Genomic DNA, 22,938 nt, shown 5'->3' with positions numbered 1-22,938 from the left:
TCTCCGACACTGTGATACAGTCCTTGACTAGCAATGCTACCCCTTCTACCTCCTTCTCTACTCCGACTAAAGCATTTGTACCCCGGAACCTGCAACAACCATTCCTGACCCTGCTCTATGATGGGAGGAAACCGGAGCATCCGAAGGAAACCCACGCAGACACGGGGAGAGCGTGCAATCTCCACACAGACAGGCACCAAAAGAATGTTAGAAGTGGACGTTAGGTTTCTGCTGTTGACAAACTCTGGGGATTCCACTTAATTTTTTTGGCATCTGGGAATCAGAGAAGTAACTAAAAACAAAACTGAAAATAAATATGTTCACGGCAGTTATTCACATGGCGCTAACATTTGGGGATGACTTTTGTCTGTTGACCGCGTGGCCTAATGGATAAGGCGTCTGACTTCGGTAATCCTGGTGATGATGGTATCGGAAGATTACAGGTTCGAGTCCTATCGCGGTCGTTTTATGCAGAAATCTGGTAAAACTTCCGGCAAACTGAGATTTCCGTCTTCAGCTGAAAGCTCTGCATTTTCTTGCAAACATTGCGGGGCGCTTTCTCAGAATGTATTTCCTTGTTGTTTTGTCCATTACATTTTCTCACCTCATTATTTTAGCCTCGTCCGAAGAAATCTATCTTTTTTGCGTGATCTTAATAAATTATTGATGCCCCCGAATGGAGCAACAGGCTTTGTAGCAAATAGTTTAATAAAATTCTGTGGAGGAAGAGGTTTAATAACGAGCTGAGTGAAGTGTTTCTGATTACAGGGATGAAAGGTGATGTCACTGGGCTGGTGATCCAGAGGCCCGCACTAATCTTTGGGGACACCGGAATTAAAGGAAAACATGGAAAAATTAAAATCTGACTGGGATTCCCAGTCCTGTCAGACTGTATGGTTGCTTTCCGAGTTCTGCAGAGATATTTTCTCTGCAATGAGTTCCCGGGAGGTAAACACTGCTTCGTCTTTCACTCGTTGTCGCCACCTTCATCGCAAAGAATTATCTTTAGAAAAAAAAATGCAGGGCTCGTCTGGGATTAGAACCCGGGACCTCTCGCATTTTAATACTGTGCCCAAAGCGAGAATCATACCCCTAGACCAACGAGCCACCCACGGCAATCTATCCCCTGAACTTTTCAAAGTGTCCCAAAGTTAGGCAATTTTTTTTGATCACTGAGATTTATTGAACAATGTTCCATTTCACTGTCTGTTTTGATGAAGTCATGATGTAGAGATGCCGGCGTTGGTTTGGGGTAAACACAGTAAGAAGTCTCGCAACACCAGGTTAATGTCCAATCGGTTTATTTGATCGTAAACTCACAAGCTTTCGGGGTTTGCCCATTCATAAGAACATACGAAATCGGAGCAGGAGTCGGCCACCTAGCCCCTTGAGTCTGCCCCGCCATTCAATAAGATCATGGCTGACCTGTCGTGTCTCAGTTCCACATTCCCGCCCTCTCCCCATAACCCTTAATCCCCTTGCCTATCAAAAACCTATCCACCCGCGTCTAAAATATATTTAGCGAGGCAGCCTCCACCACTTCAACGGGCAGAGAATTCCAGAGATTCACCACCCTTTGAGTGAAGAAGTTCTTCCTCAACTCCGATCTAAACCGCCCCCCCCCCCCCCGCTTTATCTTGAGGCTGTGCCCCCTCGTCCTATTGTCCTTTCTGAGCGGGAAGAGTCTCTCCACCTCTATCCTACCCATCCCATTCATCATCTTATATGTCTCAATGAGATCTCCCCTCATTCTTCTAAACTCTAACGAGTACAAGCCTAGTTTATTCAGCCTCTCCTCATAGCTCAACCCCCTCAACTCCGGCATCAGCCTAGTAAACCTCCTCTGCACTCCCTCCAAGGCCAAAATATCCTTGCGTCATCACCCGACGAAGGGGCAAACCCCGGAAGCATGTGAGTTTACGATCAAATAAATTGATTGGACTCTTACCTGGTGTTGTGAGACTTCTTACCGAGTCAAAGAAGGCAGAGGGTCATACTGGAAGGATTTGTTTCTGAATAGAGGGCTGTGGCAAGTGGTGTTCCTCAGGGTTCAGTGCTGGGACCTTTGCTGTTTGTAACATATAAATTATTTGGTGGAAAATGTAACTGATTTGATTAGTAAGTTTGCAGACAACACAAACGATGGTGGATTTGTGGGTAGTGATGAGGGCCATCAGAGGATACAGCAGAATATAGATCAGTTGGAGACTTGGGCAGAGAGATGGCCGATGGAATTTAATCCGGACAAATGTGGGTTCATTCATTTTGGAAGGTCTAATACAGATAGGAAATATATAGTAAATGGCAGAACCCATAAGAGTATTGATAGCCAAAGGGATCTGAGTGGACAGGTCCACAGGTCTTTGAAATTGGCAATGCTGGTGGAGAAGGTAGTCAAGGAGGCATATAGCATTCTTGCATTCGTCGGCTGAGACATTGAGTTTAAAAATTGGCAAGTCATGTTGCTGCTTTATAGAACTTTACTGAGGCTGCACTTGGAATTTAGTGTTCAGTTCCGTCCGCCAAACTACCAGAAGAATCTGGAGGCTTTGGAGAGGGTGCAGAAAAGATTTACTGGGATGTTGCCTGCTAAGAATGGCATTAGCTATGAGGAGAGGTTCGAGAAACTTGTTTTGTCCTCACTGGAACGAAGGAGGTTGAGGGGCGACTTGCGAGAAGTCCACAAGATTACGAGAGGCATGGACAGAGTGGATAGTCAGAAGCTTTTTTTTTCCCCCTGGGTGAAAGAATCAGTCTCTCGGAGGCAAAGGTTTAAGGTGTGAGGGACAAGGTTTAAAGGAGATGTATGAGGGAAGGAGTGGTGGGTGCCTGGAACTCTTTGCCACGGATGTAGTGGAAATGGATACGGTAGTGACTTCTTAGCGGTGCATTGACAAATTCATGAATAAGATGGAAATAGAGGGATCTGGTCGCGGAATGGAAGGAGGGTTTAGATAAGTCGGGTAGCATGATCGATGCAGGCTTGGAAGGCCGAAGGGCCTGTTTCTGTGCTGTAATTTTCTTTGATCTTTGCTCACCCAGAGAAAATCTACGCAAACACGGGGAAACATGGAGACCCCACACAGACACTGAGTCAAACCGGGAATCAAACCCGGGTCCCTGGTGCTGTGAGGCAGCAGCAGCTTCCTATCCACCCTGTCCGTTTCTTATACACCTCAATCAGGTCTCCTCTCAGCCTTCACTGCTCTAAGTAAAATAATCTGATCCAATCCAATCTCTCTTCGTAGCTCAAATTCTCCATCCCAGTCTACGATCTGGTCCCTGGGAAATGGACACTGCACCCTCCCCAGTGCAATCAAATCCTTACTGTAGTGATTTGACCAGAACTGCACACTGTCCTCCAGCGGTGGCCTCACCAAAATGTTGTCCAGCTCGAAGTGAACCTTCCTGCTCTTACAATCATGCATTAATATTCCATTCCTCACGCTGCATGAATCTTCACAACTCACAGACTCAAAGGGATTTCCAATATTGGAAAACATTGGAGGTTTCCTTTGTATTTTCAGGGATTTGGAATCAGTGGATCATCCAAAAATAGAACTGAAAAATATGAAATCACAGCATTTATTGACATTGTGCTAATATCAGGCTAATATTCAACGTGTTGACTCCGTGGCGTCGCCACGTCAAAGGTGAGCCAAAATGCTGTTGAATTGAACGAACGTTGATCTCGGGTCACGAAAAGTGTCGGTACAAATGTAAAGATTTCCATTTTCGAAAGTTTCAATTCTTGACAGTCTTTTATTTTTGCCGTTTTCAAAATGAGAGAACAACACACGTACAATTTGGCATAATAAAATTGCGATGAATTCCCCGTCGGGGAATTGAACCCCGGTCTCCCGCGTGACAGGCGGGGATACGAACCACTATACTAACGAGGAACTGACCCTGAAATTGACGAAACGCATTGTACACTTGCTATTTACACTTCCGGAACGACAACTCAGTTCTGACGAGATCAGTTATTTTCCCCAATACGGAGAACCATTTAATGCAGCAAACAGCGGCTTCAACGCATTAATTAAGACTTTTGGATTAGCAGGAAAGAGAATGAGATGGATCCATGAAGAAAAAACACAAATCAGGTGCAGACAGAAAGGTGCGTTTCCCGTTCATATCAAACCGCATGTTCTTTTTAATTTTGGAGGAAAGACGGGGTGTCTTGAAGTCTGAACATTCTGGACAATCTCAGCTGGTCTCTCTCCACAGATGATGTCAGACCTGCTGAGTTTTTCCAGCATTTTCATTTGTTGTTTCAGATTCCAGCATTGGCAGTATTTTGCTTTTATCTTGTCTCGAAATGTGTTTTTTTTTTCCAAACCGCTGGAAGTTTCAAAGTGCTTTACAGCTGAGATGCATTTCTTTCATTATATTGTCTTTTTATTGCCCGAGGTACAGGCGCAGATTGAGCAAATACATAAAGTACTGTATCTCTCATCGTTTTGAAATTCGTCATTTCGGGAACAATAAACTTTATCCAGATACAAAATCCGAAAACGGGTGAATAATTGTTCTTTGAACCTGACGTGATTTGAACACACAACCTTCTGATCTGGAGTCAGACACGCTACCGTTGCGCCACAAGCTCACAAATCGCAAAACCCTTTTACATTTGTGTTATGTTTGGTGAATTCAAAACTCAATCAGGGAATTGTCTCCCTCTTCACTTTCTCGGGATCTAAAAAGAATGGAAGAGCAACAGCGAACCAAAATTAACGAGAAAGTAGAAACACAACATTATCCTACAGGAGAAATGTGTTCTTTGTTCAAGAGGTGATTAGAAAGGGCATTTTTGTATGACGAGGCGGCCCAGTGGTGAAGGCGATAGATTGCAACTTCATTGCGTTCTACACATTTGGGTTTGCATCCCATCCTCGTCGGAAATACGTCTTCACTGCCCCTTTATTGGGGGTAAACTCAGTGTGTGGGGATGCGGCCTGGGTCGGATTGCTGTTGGTGTAGTCTCGATGGGCCGAATGCCCTTCTTCTGCACTGTGGGGATTGTTTGATTTTCGGAGCGGCAGTTTCACTTCTCTGAAAGTATTGATACACCAGTTCCTTATCTAAAAAGCCGACTCCAATGAGTTCCTGACCACAATCTTTGAATATCTCACCAGATAACGATGAAAAGTCCAACATGTCATTCTTTGCGCCGCAGCTGCAGCATTTATTTCCCATTCCCATAGAACATTACAGCACAGAAACAGGCCTTTTGGCCTTCCCTGGCTATGCCGAACCATTTTTCTACCTAGTCCCACTTACCTGCACTTGAACCATACCCTTCCGCTCCCCTCTCATCCATGTACCTGTCCAAGCTTTTCTTCAATGTTAAAAATGAGCCCGCATTTACCACTTCATCCGGCAGCTCATTCCACACTCCCACCACTCTCTGTGTGAAGAAGCCCTCCCCCCCCCAATATTCCCTTTAACCTTTCCCCTTCACCCTTAACCCATGTCCTCTACTTTTTTTTCCTCCCCTCGCCTCTGTTGAAAAAGTCTATTTGCATTCACTCTATCTATACCCATTATAATTTTGTACGCCTCTATCAAATCTCCCCCCATTCTTCTAAGATCCAGGGAATAAAGTCCGAACCTATTCAACCTTTCTCTGTAACTCAGTTTCTCAAATCCCGGCAACATCCTTGTAAACCTTCTCTGCACTCTTTCAACCTTATTAATATCCTTCCTGTAATTAGGTGACCAAAACTGCACACGCTACACTAAGTTCGGCCTCAGCGATGCCTTATACAACCTCTCCATAACATTCCAACTCTTATACTCAATACTTTGATTTATAAAGGCCAATGTTCAAAAGCACTCTTTACGACCCTATCTACCTGTGACGCCACTTTTAGGGAATTCTGTATCTGTATTCCCAGATCCTTCTGTTCTCCTGCACTCTTCAGTGTCCTACCATTAACCATGTATGTTCTAGCTTGGTTTGTCCTTCCAATCTTGGGCTCAGATAGTGCACTAGGGGCTCAGATAGTGCACTAGAAAGCTTTAGATTGGCTAGGAGGGAGTTGAAGAGTGAGTTGAGAAGGGCTAAAAGAGGACATGAGAAGAATTTGGCTGATAGGATTAAGGAGAATCCTAAGGCGTTCTATAGGTATGTCAAGAACAGAAGGTTGGTCAGGGCAAGATTAGGGCCAGTTACAGACAGCAGGGGGAAGTTGTGTGTGGAACCGGAGGAGATTGGAGAAGTATTGAACCAATATTTCTCTTCGGTGTTCACGCAGGGGGACATGATTATAGCTGAGGAGGACATTGGGTTGCAGGGGTGTAAAATAGACAGTATTACGGTTGATAAAGGGGATGTGCTGGAAATTCTTGAGGGGCTGAAAATAGATAAGTCCCCTGGTCCGGATGGGATCTACCCTAGGATTCTCTGGGAGGCTAGAGAGGTGATTGCAGAGCCTCTGGCTCAGATCTTCAGGTCGTCATTGGTCTCTGGTGTAGTCCCGGAGGATTGGAGGATAGCGAATGTTGTCCCATTGTTTAAGAAGGGGAACAGAGACTTTGCCGGGAATTATAGACCGGTGAGTCTTACTTCTGTTGTGGGCAAGGTTTTAGAAAAAATTATTAGGGATAGGATTTATAGTTATTTGGAGTGTAATGAATTGATTAGAAATAGTCAGCATGGTTTTGTAGCGGGTAGGTCGTGCCTTACTAACCTTATTGAGTTTTTTGAGAAGGTGACCAAAGAGGTGGATGGGGGTAAGGCAGTTGACGTGGTATACATGGATTTTAGTAAGGCGTTCGATAAGGTTCACCATGGTAGGCTTCTGCAGAAAATGCAGATGTATGGGATTGTGGGTAATCTAGGAAGTTGGATCAGGAATTGGCTATCAGATAGGAGACAGAGGGTGGTGGTGGATGGTAAATATTCATCATGGAGTACAGTTACGAGTGGTGTGCCTCAGGGATCTGTTTTGGGGCCACTGTTGTTTGTAATTTTTAATAATGATCTGGATGAGGGTATAGTTGGGTGGATTAGTAAATTTGCTGATGACACCAAAGTTGGAGGTGTGGTAGATTGTGAGGAAGGGTGTCATAGTCTGCAGGGAGACTTAGATAGGTTGCAGAGCTGGGCCGAGAGGTGGCGGATGGAATTTAATGCGGAGAAGTGTGAGGTAATTCACTTTGGTAGGAGCAACAGATGTGTCGAGTATAGGGCTAACGGGAGGACTTTGAATAGTGTGGATGAACAGAGGGATCTAGGTGTGTGTGTACATAGATCCCTGAAAGTTGGGAATCAAGTAGATAAGGTTGTTAAGAAGGCGTACGGTGTCTTGGCGTTTATTGGTAGGGGGATTGAATTTAGGAGTCGCAGTGTAATGTTGCAACTGTACACTACTCTAGTGCGGCCGCACTTGGAGTACTGTGTGCAGTTCTGGTCCCCGCATTACAAGAAGGATGTGGAGGCGTTGGAGAGGGTGCAGAGGAGGTTTACTAGGATGTTGCCTGGTATGGTGGGGAGGTCCTATGAGGAGAGACTGAGGGATTTAGGGTTGTTTTCGTTGGAAAGAAGGCGGCTAAGAGGGGATCTTATTGAAACATATAAGATGATTAGAGGTTTAGATAGGGTGGATAGTGATAGCCTTTTTCCTCGGATGGAGAAAGCTAGCACGAGGGGGCATGGCTTTAAATTAAGGGGGGGTAGCTACAGGACGGATGTCAGGGGTAGGTTCTTTACCCAGCGGGTGGTGAGGGATTGGAATGCCCTGCCTGCTGCAGTTGTAAATGCGTCTAGTTTGGGGGCGTTTAAGAGATCTCTGGATAGGTTTATGGACGAAAAGGGATTGGTATAGGCTAGTGGGTCATTGTTTTTGTAACTGGTCGGCGCAACATCGTGGGCCGAAGGGCCTGTTCTGCGCTGTAATGTTCTATGTTCTATGTTCTATGTTAAAGTGCAACACCTCACACTTGCCTGCATTAAACTCCATCTGCCATTTTTCTGCCCATTTTTCTAGCTGACTCAAATCCCTCTGTAAGCTTTGAAAACCTTCCTCACTGTCCACTACTCCTCCAATCTTTATATCGTCAGCAAATTTACTGAACCAATTTACCACATTATCATCCAGATCATTGATGAGCTTTTGGGTTTTGCCCCTTCGTCAGGTGAATGGAGAGTTCTGGCCTCAGACAGAGCATATAACAGCATAGACAGTTTACAGATTACTGATTAGAATGCGAATCTTTACACCTCACCTGCAATTCAAGTCTTAAAGATGCCGAAAATGTGAGTGGAAAGAGCATTATGCATAGGTTAAAGAGATGTGTATTGTCTCCAGACAGTACAGTAATTGAGGGTTTGCAAACCCAGACAAGTCACAGGGGGTTACAGATAGGGCGACATGAACCCAAGATCCCGGTTGAGACCCTTCCACATGTGTGCGGAACTTGGCTATCAGTCTCTGCTCAGCAACTCTGCGCTGTCGTGTGTCGTGAAGGCCGCCTTGGAGAACGCTTACCCGAAGGTCAGAGGTCGAATGCCCGTGCTATAAGGCAGCAGCAGCTTCCGGTCCACCCTGTCCATTCCTTAGATGCCTCAATCAGGTCTCCTCTCAGCCTTCACTGCTCGAAATAAAACAGTCTGATCCAATCCAGTCTCTCTTCACAGCTCAAATTCTCCATCCCAGACAACGATCTGGTTACTGGTAACTGGACCATGTTCTGCAGTAATATATTCTCTGCAATGATTTCTCGGGAACTTGAATCTGCTCCTGATTTTAATCATTTTCGGAATCTACTTTGGAAAAAAATAAAAATAATTCCGGGGTTCGTACGCGGGACCTCTCGCATTTTAATACCATAACCCTAAGCGAGAAGCATAACCCTAGACCAACGAGCCAACCGCTAAAGCCACTCAAATGGGCATATTTTTTTCAATATCTCCCACAGATTATTAACCATTTCTTTCGTAACAACATTGTAAAATCAGGAATGTTCCCGAACAATGTTCCATTTCACTGTCTGTTCTGGTGAAGATCAGAAGCAGTGATATCAGTTTTCACCACTCGCCAAGTCGACCTGTGGTTGTAACTCGTCAGTCGCGTCGGTAATCTCATTCTGACAGCCGGATTTGATGTGATTTGATTTATTTTTGTCACATGAAATAGTACACAGTGAAAGGTATGGTTTCTTGCAGACAAAGCATACCGCACATAGAGAAGGAAGGGAAAAAGTGCTGGATGTAATACCACCTCATCTTTCTACAAATTAGGGGACCAAAACTGGACACAATATTCCAGTTGTGGCTTCATCAACACAATTGAAACAATATTTCTCTACTTTCTTACTCCAGTTCTTTTGCAATATATGCTGACATTCAAATTGCCATTTTAAATTATACATTTTACCCGCATACTGACTTTCTGTGATTCTGCACAGAGACAGCCAGATCCCTCTGTCCAGACAGATTTTGAAACTGCTTTCCAGAAGGATAATAATTTGCCTTTCGCATTTATCCACATTGAACTCCATCTGCCAAAAGCTATCCAATTCTCCGAGTATATCTAGATCCATCTGTAATATTTTTACATCCTACTCACCGCCTGCTTTCCCACAAATTGTGTATTATTCACAAATGTTGTCGTGTTACACTCTGTCCCTGCTTGCAGGTCATTGATATAGATTGGAAAGAGTTGAGATCCGAGGCCTGGCCCCTGTGCCACCCCGCTTGTTACAGTTCGCCAGCCTAAGAAGGATCCATTTTTCCCCATTTATCCCGACCCTCTGCTCCCTGTCAGTCAGCCAATCCTCAATCCAATCCAGTTCTCTCCGCTGACTCCCAGACACCAGAACATTTCATGGGAAAACTCTAGCTGTTGTTACCTACAAAAAAAAAACAACGGTCCAGTTCCTACATTCCTGACTCAGTAACACCTCCAGAAACAGCCCCAAAAAGAATGAACTGAAATGATTCAGTTTAATGGGGAAAATCAGGTCTGTATAGCAGTGACACGGCATGTGCTTGTGGGGTAACGATAGCGGGACTGACTCCCATATTATGAAAGTTTCGTGTTCAAATTACGTCAAGCTTCTGGAGCCTTTGTGCAGTTGGTTCCTGGATTTTATTTCTGGATAATGTTCCCGAAATTATCAATGTCAAAACTAAGATTTAAATGGTATTTTAGGAAAACTCCCAGTTTACAGGCTCAGTTTATATTTCTTTACACAGTTTTATATCGGAGCGATGTTTCAGGGATGTGATGTGTCCATTGCTTATAAAATCAAAGCAAACTCCACAGTCCCAGATAAATCTCGGTGTCATCAAAGAGGAGAACTGACTGGCGGTGATTTAACCGAGGATTCACACCTCAGGCCAGGAGCAAGGCTGAGAACGCGGCCTTCATAAATAACCTCGATATTACATAGAAACATAGAAGACAGGAGCGGGAGGAGGCCATTTGGCCCTTCGATCTTTCTCTGCTATTCATCACGATCATGGCTGATCGTCCAATCAGCAGTCTAATCCTGCTTTCTCCCCATATCCTTTGACCCCATTCGTCACAAGTGCTAAATCTATCCGCTTCTTGAATCCATTCAATGTTTTGGCATCAACTACTTCCTGTGCGAATGAACTCCACAGGCTGTTTGAGTGAAGAAACTTCTCCTCATCTCCGTCCTAAGACGAGAATGAAACCCGTGCTGAATAAGATGCCCGACCAACTGAGAGAAACCTGCCGCCCAAGGTGACACAAATCAACAAGAGGGTACAAATTTACTGCCAACAAAACCAGGATAACCCCTGGGGCAGCAGCCAAGTGCCCCACTTGGATGTGAATGCGAATGCGATTATCATAGCAAAGGGTGGCTTTGATCCATCATCTTCGGGGTTATGGGCCCAGCACGCTTCTGCTGCGCCACTCTGCTCTGCACACACTTGCTTTCTGCCTTTTATCAAGAACACAAGAGTAGGGAAACTCGGCCGTTGTCAGAACTGTCTCTGAGTTTGGAATTCTGTCTGTATTTGTCCAGCTCTGGGATTGTAGGATGGGACTCAGGTCCAGGCCTCTGGCTGCGGTTGAAAAATGGATAGAGACACGTTTTAAATATAATGAGGATGGAGATGGAATTCAAATCGATTTGCGCAGGGCGGGTGTTCGTTGAGTGAGTGGATCAGAATGGCCGGAAAGTTTAAGACGCTGTTTTCAGGCATCACATTTCTCTGAAATCCCAATCCTGACGGTGATTTTTCCGTATCGAGGCACCGTCCAAACCCGCGAAATCTTTCAGCTGGAAGCACAAGGGCAGCAGATGCAGAGAAACAAGGACCACCTGCAAGTTCCACTCCGAGAGACACACACCATCCTGACTTGGAAATATATCGCCGTTTCTGTGGCTGTCTCACAATCCTGGAACACCCTCCCTAACAGCACAGTGTGTGTACATACACCATGTGGACTGCAGTGGCTCAAGAAAGAACTTACCACCAAATTGATATTAGATAAGGAATGCTGGCCCAGTCCGCGACAGCAACATCCCGTGAAAATAACATTTTGAAAAATCATCTGTGTCGGAGTCGGGAACATCTGACTTCAGATTAGAAAACTATGGGTGTCAATTAAATCCTGAAGGCGGATACTTTATACCAGATGTGTGTCTGACATCATCTGTGGAGAGAGACCAGCCGAGATTGTCCAGAATGTTCAGACTTCAAGACCCCGCCTTTCCTCCAAAATTAAAAAGAACATGCAGTTTGACATGAACGGCAAACACACCTTTCTGTCTCCACCTGATTTGTGTGTTTTCTTCATGCATCCATCTCATTCTCTTTCCTGCTAATCCAAAAGTCTTAGTTAGCTGTTTGCTGCATGAAATGGTTCTCCGTATTGGGGAAGATAACTGATCTCGTCAGAACTGAGTTATCCCTCTAGAAGAGTAAGTGGCAAGTGTAGAATGCGTTTCGTCGTTTGGTGGAGCAGCTCCTCGTTAGTATAGTGGTTAGTATCCCCGCCTGTCACGCGGGAGACCGGGGTTCAATTCCCCGACGGGGAGTTTATTATAATTTTATTATGTCAAATTGTACGGCAAAAATAAAAGACTGTGAAGAATTGAAACTTTCGAAAATGGAAATCTTTACATTTGTACGGAAACTTTTGGTAACCTGAGATCAACGTTCGTTCAATTCATCAGCATTTTCGCTCACCTTTGATGTGGCGATGCCACGGAGTCAACACGTGGAATATTACCCTGATATTAGCACAATGCCAATAAATGCTGTGATTTCATATTTTTCAGTTCTATTTTTGGATGATCCACTGATTCCCAGATCCCTGAAAATACAAAGGAAACCTCCAATGTTTTCCAATATTGGAAATCCCTTTGAGTCTGTGAGTTGTGAAGATTCATGCAGCGTGAGGAATGGAATATTAATGCATGATTGTAAGAGCAGGAAGGTTCATTTCCAGTTGGAAAAAAATTTTGGTGAAGCCACCGCTGGAGGACAGTGTGCACTTCCGGTCAAATCACTACAGTAAGGATATGATTCCACTGGAGAGGGCGCAGTGTCCATTTACCAGGGACCAGATCGTTGCCTGGGATGGAGAATTTGAGCTATGAAGAGAGTCCATGCAGACACCATTCACTGTCCTATTCTCATCAACCATCTTCGTCACTTCCTTGAAACACTCGATCATGTTCGTGAGACAAGAGCTCCCCTTTACAAAACCATGTTGTTTCTCACTAATATGTCCACTCATGTCCAAGTGGGAAATACCCTGTCTCGACGAATTCTCTCCAATAATTCCCCGACCATTGATGGAAGGCTCACCGGCCTGTAATTACCTGGATTTTTGGTGTTATCCTTCTTCAACAGAGGAATAATATAGGCGATTCTCCAATCATCTGGGACCTCCACTGTAGCCAGTCAGAATGCAATGATTTCTCTCAGGCTCCAACAATTTCCTCCCTTGTCTCTCTCAGTATTTGGGGTATATCCCATCAGAACTATCTTACCGACCTTAATATTTCTCAAGGGCACCAATACCTTCTCCGTTTTGATTTCAACATGACTCAAACCACCTGCACATCCTTCCCCAGACTCATCATCATACACGTCATTTTCAGTCAACACTGACGCAAAGTTCTCATTTAATACTTCACCCATTTACTCTAGCTCCATGCATAGATTCTCTTCGTTGTCCTTGAGTGGGCCGACCCTCTCCCTGGCTAACCTCTTGCTCGTTATGTATGTACAATCAGCCCTGGGATTTTCCTTAATCCTGCTGGCCAGTGTATTTTTCGTGGCCACTTTTAGTCTATTGTTTCATTATGTTTTCATCTTCCTCATCAGGTTAAGGAGCGACACTCCAAAAGCTCATCTTACCAAATAAATCTGTTGGACTTTAACCTGGTGTCCTGCTGCTACTTAATGTGCCTCCCCCAGTCCAACGTCGGCAACTCCGCGTCTGTCTGTGAGAGAATGGAATTAATACTGTATCTGTTATCCATGATCTGCAGACAGATTTGCTCCTCTATCTCTTTCTCACCACACTTCCCTTTTTCCTTCTCTATCACTTCTGTTCACATTGTATTGAATAGTAATTGCCTGGTGCTCTATGTGACTGATGGAGTCACTCTGTCCGTGGTACTGTTGGGGACTCAATGTGTATTTGCCAGTTAGTGGGAGCTGAGAGTGACTGCGGGGTTCATTCCCTCCCTGCGATGCTCTGTCATTTTGGGATTAATGTTGTAACTGTCCTTCTCGGTCACTATATGAGGGACTGGGTTTACTTTTACCTATCAGTCTCTGCAACTGCCTGTGGGATTCATCCTCTAATTGTCAGTCTCTGGCTGTGTAAATCAATGTGTACTCTTTAAATATCAGAGAAGAGAGAAAATTACAGCACAGGAGCAGCCCTTCAGCCCTCTAAGCCTCCGCCGACCATGCTGCCCATGTGAACTAAAACCTCCTTTCAGTCTGTGGCACTGAGCCTGCTTTCTGCTCAATGGGCCGAGTGTTGGCAAGTGGAATTAGTTGGGCAGGCCAGGGCATTTCATGCATCACTGTAGATTCGATGGGCCAAAGGGCCTCTTCTACACTATCCTATTCTCTGATACATGGCCTTACAACCCAAGCTTGGAAAATTATGTATTCATAGATAATGTATTTTGGGTGGGTGTCAGTATAAACTGCAGAAATTTGGTTCATGTCTCAAAACTCACAGTTTGTTTTCCCCGCATAGAATTGTTGATATTTCAAACATTCGAATTTGTTGTGAATGCTGAAAATGTAGTGACTTCAGAGAATCATAGAAAACCTACAGTGCATAAAAAGGCCATTTGGCCCATCGAGTCCGCACTGACCACAATTCCACCCAAGCCCTACCCCCATATCCCTACGTATTTGCCCGTAATCAAAAAATCTCAGGACATTCAGAGGCAATTTCAGCATGGACTACCGTGCCGCCCAATATACTTCAGTTTAAGGGAAAAGGCAAACTGGCCCTTACGGGGATCGAACCCGCGACCTTGGCGTTATTAGCACCACGCTCTAACCAACTGAGCTAACCGGCCACATCCAAACTGACCTCCACGGATGGTTAACGGGGCAGCACGGTAGCATAATGGTCAGCACTGCTGCTGCACAGCTCCAGGGACCTGGCTTCAATTAGAGAAGTTTGCACATTCTCCACGTGTCTGCGTGGGTTTCCTTCGGATGCTCCAGTTTCCTCCCACAGACCAAAGATGTGTGGGTTAGGTTGATTGGCTGTGCTAAAATTTCCCCTTAGTGTCCTGAGATGCGAAGGTTCGAGGAATTAGCGTGTAAAAAATGTAGGAATCACGGGGTAGGGCCTGGATAGGATTGTGGTCCGTGCAGACTCGATAGGCTGAAGGGCCTCTTTCTGCACTGTAGGCTTAAAGAAAAACACTTGTCAGAAACATAGTGTGATTTCTATATGTGTGTTGCCTGATGTTGTTGTTGCTGCTCTTGTTTTTTTTTCATATTGTGACTGTGTTTTCACTGTCTGTCAATGAAGACAAATAAATAAATGTCTCATGATCGATTTGAATGGTAGAACAGAGTCAAAGTGCCATGTGCAATGTCTGTTCTTAATTGCTGTGTTCTGGTGACTGGAAGAGACGGATCGATGGATACTGAGGGAAATAAGGGTGGAAATTGCAGTGGCAATGGAGGCAATTTCTAACCCAGCTCGTTATATGGGTGGTGCCAAATGAGTGGAGAATTGCAAAGGGTAAAGACACCTCTTCAGAAATGGCTGTAAGAATGAGTCCAATCAGTTTCATATCAGTTTAATTGTTGGGCCGAAGGGCCTGTTTCCTGTGCTGTGTTCTTCTTTGTTGTTCAATATGTAATATTCTCCAAATAATAACCGGAGAGGTAAAAAAAAACACCCACCTGTGCTGATGCACAATAATTAAGGAAAGCCCCTCAGTAATCCCATAGTTAATGAACTTGATCGAGATTTTCATGAGGGTAATGGAAAAGGCGAGGATTCAAATCCCAGTCCTGGTCATGCTTGGGGGAGGCAGTGGCAGTGGACAAGTAATCCAGAGATCCTGGGTAATACTCTGGGAAGCTGGGTTCAAAACCCAAAAGGGCAGATGGTGAAATTTTAATTCAAGACAAACCCTGAATTAATTGTCCATTTTTATAAAACCTCATACCGTTTACTAATGTCCTTCAGGGAACAAAATCTGCAGGAGGAGTGTATTTGAGTCAGCAAGTCCAGAGGTAACAAAAACATGGATGAGGGTTTCAGGAGCAGTTGAGATCAGGTATTATCCACAATGTGTGAAGTTACACAGCTGGAAACAGGTGGTCTTGGTGCAGGAACAGATGTGTGGTCGCAATCTCATTTCCAGGTGTAATGATGTGCCAAGGTTATATGAGTTTGTTTCGGCCTCGACAGTGACCAGGGAGAGTGATGGAGTCATTGACTGGGAATGGAATTTGTGGTGGGACCTTTGGCCTTCCAGATGTTTAACGGGGAATTATCTGCTTATCGAGTACAAGCTGCTGGATAAGCAATCTAATAATTTAATAAGAGAGATTGGTTCTGAGAGCTGATGGTGAACTGGAACTGGGTATTATCAGCTTACGTGTGAAATCTAACACTGATCTTCAGATTATGACACCGAGAGGTGAGGACTAGAAATAGAAGGGAGCCAAGGATAAATCCTTCAAAGATTCGGGAACTAACAACACAGGAGGGAGAAGAGTGACCATCGCGGGTGATATTGTGCCACTGACCAGAAAGGTAAGAATGGAACGAGGCGAGTGCAGTCTTCCCCAGCTGGACAACCATAGAGTATAGAACATTACAGCGCAGTACAGGCCCTTCGGCCCTCGATGTTGTGCCGACCGGTGGAACGAATCTAATGACCCTCCAACCTAAACTATTCCAATATTATCCATATGCCTATCCAACTGACCATTTGAACGCCCTTAAAGTTGGCGAGTCCACAACTGCTGCAGGCAGGGCATTCCACGCCCTTACTACCCTCTGAGCAAAGAACCTACCTCTGACATCTGTCCTATAATTATCACCCCTTAATTTAAAGCTATGTCCCCTTGTGTTAGCCATCACCATCCGAGGAAAAAGGCTCTCACTGTCCACCCTATCCAATCCTCTGATCATCTTGTATGCCTCAATCAGGTCACCTCTTAACCTTCTTCTCTCTAACGAAAACAACCTCAAGTCCCTCAGCCTTTCCGCATAAGACCTTCCCACCATACCAGGCAACATCCTGGTAAACTTCCTCTGCACCTTTTCCAATGCTTCCACGTCTTTCTTATAATGCGGCAACCAGAACTGTACGCAATACTCCTCGTGCGGCCGCGCCAGAGTTTTGGACAGCTGCAACATGACCTCACGGCTCCGAAATTCAATCCCTCTACCAATAAAAGCTAACACACCGTACGCCTTCTTAACAACCTTATCAACCTGGGTGCCAACTTTCAGGGATCTATGCACATGTACACCGAGATCTCTCTACTTGTCGACACTTCCATTTGCCCTTTATTCTGTACTCCTGTTACTCTTACCAACGTGAATCACCTCACACTTTTCCGCATTGGTCTTCTACACTTTGCTCAATCTGTTCTTCACAACAATCCTTGAACTGATGTGATGGGAATTTCTTTCGCTGAGAGAAGCTACAATCCCAACATTGAACATCCTGTTGAATATTTAGGGTCTAAGACAACGAGGATCGCATTTCCCCCTGAATCTGCTGTGTTTTCCTTCAATGTTCCTTTCAAATGACAGTCTGAAAGGATAGCTAGTTAATAGAAGTTTATTCGCTGACAAATTAGTGCACCCACGGCTCGTTGGTCTAGTGGTATGATTCTCGCTTCGGGGGTTGCACTGTATGGAGTTGCGAGAGGTCCCGGGTTCAAATTCCGGACGAGCCCTCACTTCTTGCCAGTTTTGGTTCCAAATGTTGGTTGTTTATTTGGAAAAAAAAACACGTTGCGTTTTCGATGGCGGGATTTACATGTCTCCAGATCAGGTTTGAAATCCAGCAACACATCCCGACAATTTTCTCAATGCTGCAAATCAAAAGTTTTCAAGAATGTTCACCCACGGAACCAGACTGGAAACTTATCCCAATGAATCAATCAGGGCTGTCCATTGCTTGTCGCGTCAGGGATTCTTGCATCGTGTGTTCAGTTGTATTTTGGTCAGAAAGAAATTGAGGTCTGACAAGGCTGTGGGGGGGGTGGTGGTGGAGGAGGTGCGGGGGCGGTGGGGAGGGGGGTGGGCGGGAGGGGGAGGGGGGGGTCACAGTTTGGTTTTGAATTGATTATATTTTCACTATGTCTCGGGCGTTCCACTGAGCAGGAAGTGAATCTTTGTGAAACTGTTCGGTATTCCACTCCAGAGGTAATTAACTCAATGAAGAGGAGGTATGGAGAGGCTACCCGTGTTTGATTCCACGCTAGGACTGGGTGATATGCATCTGAGGATACTGAAAGACATGATCAGTGTAATTGCGAAGAGACTGGAAATAACTTTCCAACTTCCGAGTTATTAAGGTAACAATGTTTCTTGAACTGTTTTGAGTATTTTGAAATTGTAACCGAGAGTGTTGGTAAAGGTAATACTGTTCATGCGGTTTACACAAACTTCCAAAAGCACGGACATTTTTAATAAGGCAGATGAAAGTAAATGCATCAAAATGTGAATTGATTCGTTTTGAAGGAAGAACCCAGGTTCAAAACATAAACTATATGGTACAGTTCTAAAGAGGCAAATATGTACATATATCTTCCAAGTTGACAGGGATGATCATAGAGGTTTACAGCATGAAAAAATGCCCTTCAGCCCAACTTGTCCTTTTTTAACCACTAAGCTAGTCCCAATTTCCCGCGTTTGGCCCATATCCCTCGACACCCATCTTTCTCACGTAACTGTCCAAACGCTTTGAAAAAATAAAGTCATACTCACTTCTACTACTACCTCTGGCAGCTTGTTCCAGACAATCACCATCCGCAGAAAATGAAAATGTCCCTCTGCACCCTTTTGTACCTCTCCCATCTCAGCTTAAACGTATGCCCTCCAGTTTTAGACTCCCCTACAATTTCGAGAAAATATGGACTATCTCGCTGATCAATGACCGTTATTATTTTGTAGACCTCAGGAAGATCACCCCCAACCCCAGAGACAAAAGTCCTAGCCTATCCAGTCTCTTCTTGTGAATCAAACCATCAAGTCTTGGTAGCATTCTAGTCAATCTTTTCTGCACTCTTTCTAGTTGAATAATATCCTTTCTCTAATAGGGTGACCAGAACTGTACGCAGGATGGTGAGGAGAGTGATCATAATAAATCACACAGTGCCCTGTGTGTTTTTTTTTTGTCAATGGGGTACTGAGTACAAAAGAACAGAAGCTATGTTAAGCCTGCATTTAAATTGGGTTCAGTTTCAAGTGGATATTGCTTCCATTTTCTGCAGAGCAAATTATAAGAACATTATAAAAGATTTCAGAAGGTGGCAGAAATGTTTCACCAGAATAGTTCAATTGATGAAGAATTTTATTTATTGAGAATGGTTTGACACACTGCGACTGATCTACTTGGAGCAGAGAAGGTTCTGAGGAGATTTGACAAAAATATGCAAATCGTCATGGTCTGGTCAGATGATTGATAGAAGTTTGTTCTCATTGTTGGCAGGATCGAGAAGCAGAGGGCAGATATTACAAAGAACAACACAGCACGGGAAACAGGTCCTTCGACCCAACGAGCCCACACCGCCATTTTAACACTATGATTCTCCTCTCCACCCATGACCCTTGTATTGGAGGTAATCGCCAAAAGAAGCAACAGCAACATAAAGGAAATGCTGCCTCAGAGAGGGGTCACGGCAGGTTCACTTGAATTCGATTATTATTCCAAAACTAAAGTGTGCAGGTTAATCCGCAATTATATAATTTTTTGTATTCATTTATGGGCGTCACTGGCTGGCCAGCATTTATTGCCCAATCACAGTGGCCCGAGTGTAGTTGAAAGTCAACCACATTGCTATTACTCTGGAGTCACACGGAGGCCAAACCGGAAAGGACGTCAAATTTCGTTGCACAAAGGGCTTTGGTGAACCAGATGGTTATGCCGGTAATTGACAATGGATGAAAGCATAAATAGGATCTTCATTCCACATATTTTGTATTGAATTCAAATTCCACCAGCTGCCGTGTTGGGACTCGAACAAGAGTCCCCAGAGACACGGACTTTGAGGGCAGCTCAGAATCAAACACATTGCTGTTGATCCGGAATAACATCCACGCCAGACAGGGTAAGAATTCCGTCCGCAAAATAAATCAGTTAATCAGCTGTTTCTTTTTTCTCCGACAATCGACTCAAGGTCATTAATTCCAGGCATTTTTATTGATCCCGAATTTCAGCATCTGCCGTGTGATGGATGTGTGAGGATGCATGTGAGTGTGTGTCAGAGAGAGATGAAGTCATTTTCAGTCTGTTTGTGATTGTGGATTAATCCCTTCTATTCCCTCACAAGCACAGTGAGCCCCTTGCTCCTCCGAACTCTAATTGAAAAAAATACTTGTACCCCTGTGACCCTGGGAGTGGGTGGGGGGGGGGGGGGGGGCGGGGTGCGCAGTAATGGGTGGGTGATGTTTGAAGTCAATGCCTCAGGATGCTGAGTGTGAAACAGTCGATTTTAAAGAATGCGTGTCGGAAACTGAAGAGTGAACTTGTCTGTGAGAAGATCACAGAAAAGCTGTGCCTGGAGCTGCGCACTGGAGACAAGTTTTGGGTTGTCAGTAAATGAACTCCTGTAATGAAGGAACAAAATCAGAAACAGAAAATCCTGCAAATATTCAGCAGCCCCGAAAGCAGCTGTGGAGAGATATTCCTGTCGCCAGGATGTAACTCTCCAATTGGATACTTCACATTGCTCAGATCTGACACTCTCAACACCTCCCTGTAAGGAACAGGAAGGGCGGGAATTGGGTCTTTGTTGATTTGAGCAAACAGAGCAATGCAGCAATGAGAAGCTCCTCACCCCGCGGCGGCTTGGGGGAGGATGGGACTGAGAGACAGGACTCCAGGTTGGGTTCAAAAATGGGGGAAAAAGCACATCGAGTTTTTATTGGAATGACAATGAAGATGGAATTCAAATCGACTTGTGCGGATTCATAGCCTGCCTCAGGTTGTCAGGATGGCCGAGTGGTTTAAGGCGCTGTGTTTAAGTCGCAGTCTCCTCTGGAGGCGTGGGTTCTAGTCCCACTGCTGACATTTTTACCCTCCCTATTCCAGACACAATCCACACCCGCGAAATATCTCCCCCGGAATGACAATGGTTGCAGGGGCTCAGGAACAGCGACCTCCGGCAAGTTCCATTCCGAGACACATCCCATCCTGTCTCTGAAATATATCACCGGTTCTGCGGCTGGCTGACCATCGTGGAACTCCTTCCCGAAAAGCAATGTATCACTACAGACACCACATGGACTGCAGTGGCTCAAGAATGAATTCCCTGAAAAAATATCTCGAAAATAATTAATTTTGGGCAACAAATGCTTTCCGGGCCAGTGACACACAGGAATTCTTTCTCGGGTGCATCTGTCTGTATTCAGACTGTGTTTTGCATTATCTGCCGTTCAATAAGAATTGGGGTCTTTCTGATTCTATCAGTTAAACTGTGCCTGTAGAAATCAACTTCCGGAACTAAAACATCGTTTCAAAATTCATCCTGCATCTGACAATCTTTGGAAATGCAACTGACTTTCTATATCCCCTCATTTGAAATCTCCGATTAATTTCTTCATTCATTCCTGAGATGTGGGTGTCGCTGGCTGGGCCCGCAATTATTGTCCATCCTAAATTGTCCTTGAACTGAGCGGATGACAGGTCACCTCAGAGGGCAGCTTAGAGTCACCAAAGTTGCTGTGTGTCGGGGGTCACATGTAGGTCCAGACCAGGGAAAAAACCATTCCTTAAAGGACATTAGTGAACCAGCTGTCTTATTTTAAGACACTCGATTCATGGTCATTAGACTTTTAATTCCAGATTTTTTTTTATTGATGAGACGTTTCACCATTTACCATGGTGGTGGTGGTGCGTGTGTGTATGTGTGTGTATGTGTGTCTGTGTGTGTGTGAGTGAGTGAGTGAGTGAGTGAGTGAGTGAGTGAATGAGTGAGTATTAACCTTTTAAATGCCCTCACAAACACAGTAATCCCCTTGCCTTTGTCAATTCCTAAGAAGTACTTGTACCTCTGAGACCCTGGTGGGCGGTTGAAGGGTGGGGTGAGGTTTGAAGGCGATGCCGCAGGGTGCTGAGTGTGAGACCAGCCGATTTTAAAGCATGTGTGTAGGAAAGTGAAGAGTGAACTTGTCCGTTTGAAGATCACAGAAAAGCTGTGTCTGGAGCTGGGCCCGAGAGACAAGTTTTGGGTTGTCAGTAAATGAACTCCTGTAATGAAGACACAAAATCAGAAAGAGGAAATGCTGGAAATATTCAGCAGCTCCGAAAGCAGCTGTGGAGAGATATTCCTGTCGCCAGGATGTAACTCTCCAATTGGATACTTCACATTGCTCAGATCTGACACTCTCAACACCTTCCTGTAAGGAACAGGAAGGGCGGGAATTGGGTCTTTGTTGATTTGAGCAAACAGAGCAATGCAGCAATGAGAAGCTCCTCACCCCCCGGCGGCTTGGGGAAGGATGGGACTCAGATACAGGCCTCTGGCTGGGGTTCAAAAATGGGGAAAAACGCATCGAGTTTGAAATGTAAATATCACAAAAATGGAATTCAATTCGATTTCTGCACAGATTTTGCACTTTGGGTCAAGTAGGCAGGATCACTGATCTGCCTGAGGTGCTCTGTTTCGGTCACAGTCTTCTCTAGAGCCCTCGGTTCAAATCCCAATTCTGATGCTGATTTTTTTTTTCCTTCGCGAGGAACCATCCAAACCCAGGAAATCTCTCAGCACAAGGGCAGCAGATGCAGAGGAACAATGACCACCTGTAAGTTCCACTCCGAGACACACATCATCCGGACTTGGAAACATATCACCGTTCCCATGGCGGGCTCACAATCCCGGAACTCCCTCCCTAACAGCAGTCTATGTGTACATACACCACATGGACTGCAGTGTCTCCAGAATGAATTCATCGCCAATTACTCAAAGAAAATTAATTTGGACAATAAATGCTTCCCGGGCCAGTGACACACACACCCCGTATGAATAAAGTATTTTCTCTTTTAAATCACTTCGTCCGACAGAAGGAGCACAGCTGCCTTCAGAGCAGAAAACTGTGTGTGTGAATCACATCTCTATTTTTACACCAAATGTGTGTCTGAAAACAGTAAGTGGACCCAGCTCACGTTGAACCGTTCAATATTTAGTCGGATAGTTCACAGGTACCTTCCAATTCTGGCAGTTTCTCCTTTTTCACAAATGCCACCAGATCTGGAACATAT

The 22,938-nt window shown here is 44.8% G+C and overlaps 6 non-coding genes across 6 annotated transcripts; 3 read left to right on the top strand and 3 right to left on the bottom strand.

Moving 5' to 3' along the window:
• Positions 1-3,830: 3,830 nt before the first annotated feature.
• trnad-guc (transfer RNA aspartic acid (anticodon GUC)) lies at positions 3,831-3,902 on the bottom strand. The gene has a single exon. It is a non-coding gene; the product is annotated as a tRNA-Asp (tRNA).
• Positions 3,903-4,537: 635 nt separating this feature from the next.
• On the bottom strand, positions 4,538-4,609 carry trnaw-cca (transfer RNA tryptophan (anticodon CCA)). Its single transcript has one exon. It is a non-coding gene; the product is annotated as a tRNA-Trp (tRNA).
• A 7,343-nt stretch (positions 4,610-11,952) lies between these two features.
• On the top strand, positions 11,953-12,024 carry trnad-guc (transfer RNA aspartic acid (anticodon GUC)). The gene has a single exon. It is a non-coding gene; the product is annotated as a tRNA-Asp (tRNA).
• A 2,446-nt stretch (positions 12,025-14,470) lies between these two features.
• Positions 14,471-14,544, bottom strand: trnai-aau (transfer RNA isoleucine (anticodon AAU)). Its single transcript has one exon. It is a non-coding gene; the product is annotated as a tRNA-Ile (tRNA).
• Positions 14,545-17,317: 2,773 nt separating this feature from the next.
• Positions 17,318-17,407, top strand: trnap-cgg (transfer RNA proline (anticodon CGG)). Its single transcript is given in 2 exon segments — positions 17,318-17,353; positions 17,372-17,407. It is a non-coding gene; the product is annotated as a tRNA-Pro (tRNA).
• Positions 17,408-20,665: 3,258 nt separating this feature from the next.
• trnal-uaa (transfer RNA leucine (anticodon UAA)) lies at positions 20,666-20,748 on the top strand. Its single transcript has one exon. It is a non-coding gene; the product is annotated as a tRNA-Leu (tRNA).
• The last annotated feature ends 2,190 nt before the right edge of the window (positions 20,749-22,938 follow it).

Source organism: Carcharhinus amblyrhynchos, unplaced genomic scaffold (genome assembly GCF_965287045.1).
Source record: "Carcharhinus amblyrhynchos unplaced genomic scaffold, sCarAmb.v2.hapA scaffold_42, whole genome shotgun sequence".
Classification (NCBI taxonomy): domain Eukaryota; kingdom Metazoa; phylum Chordata; class Chondrichthyes; order Carcharhiniformes; family Carcharhinidae; genus Carcharhinus; species Carcharhinus amblyrhynchos.
This window is presented reverse-complemented; position numbering and strand designations above follow the sequence as displayed.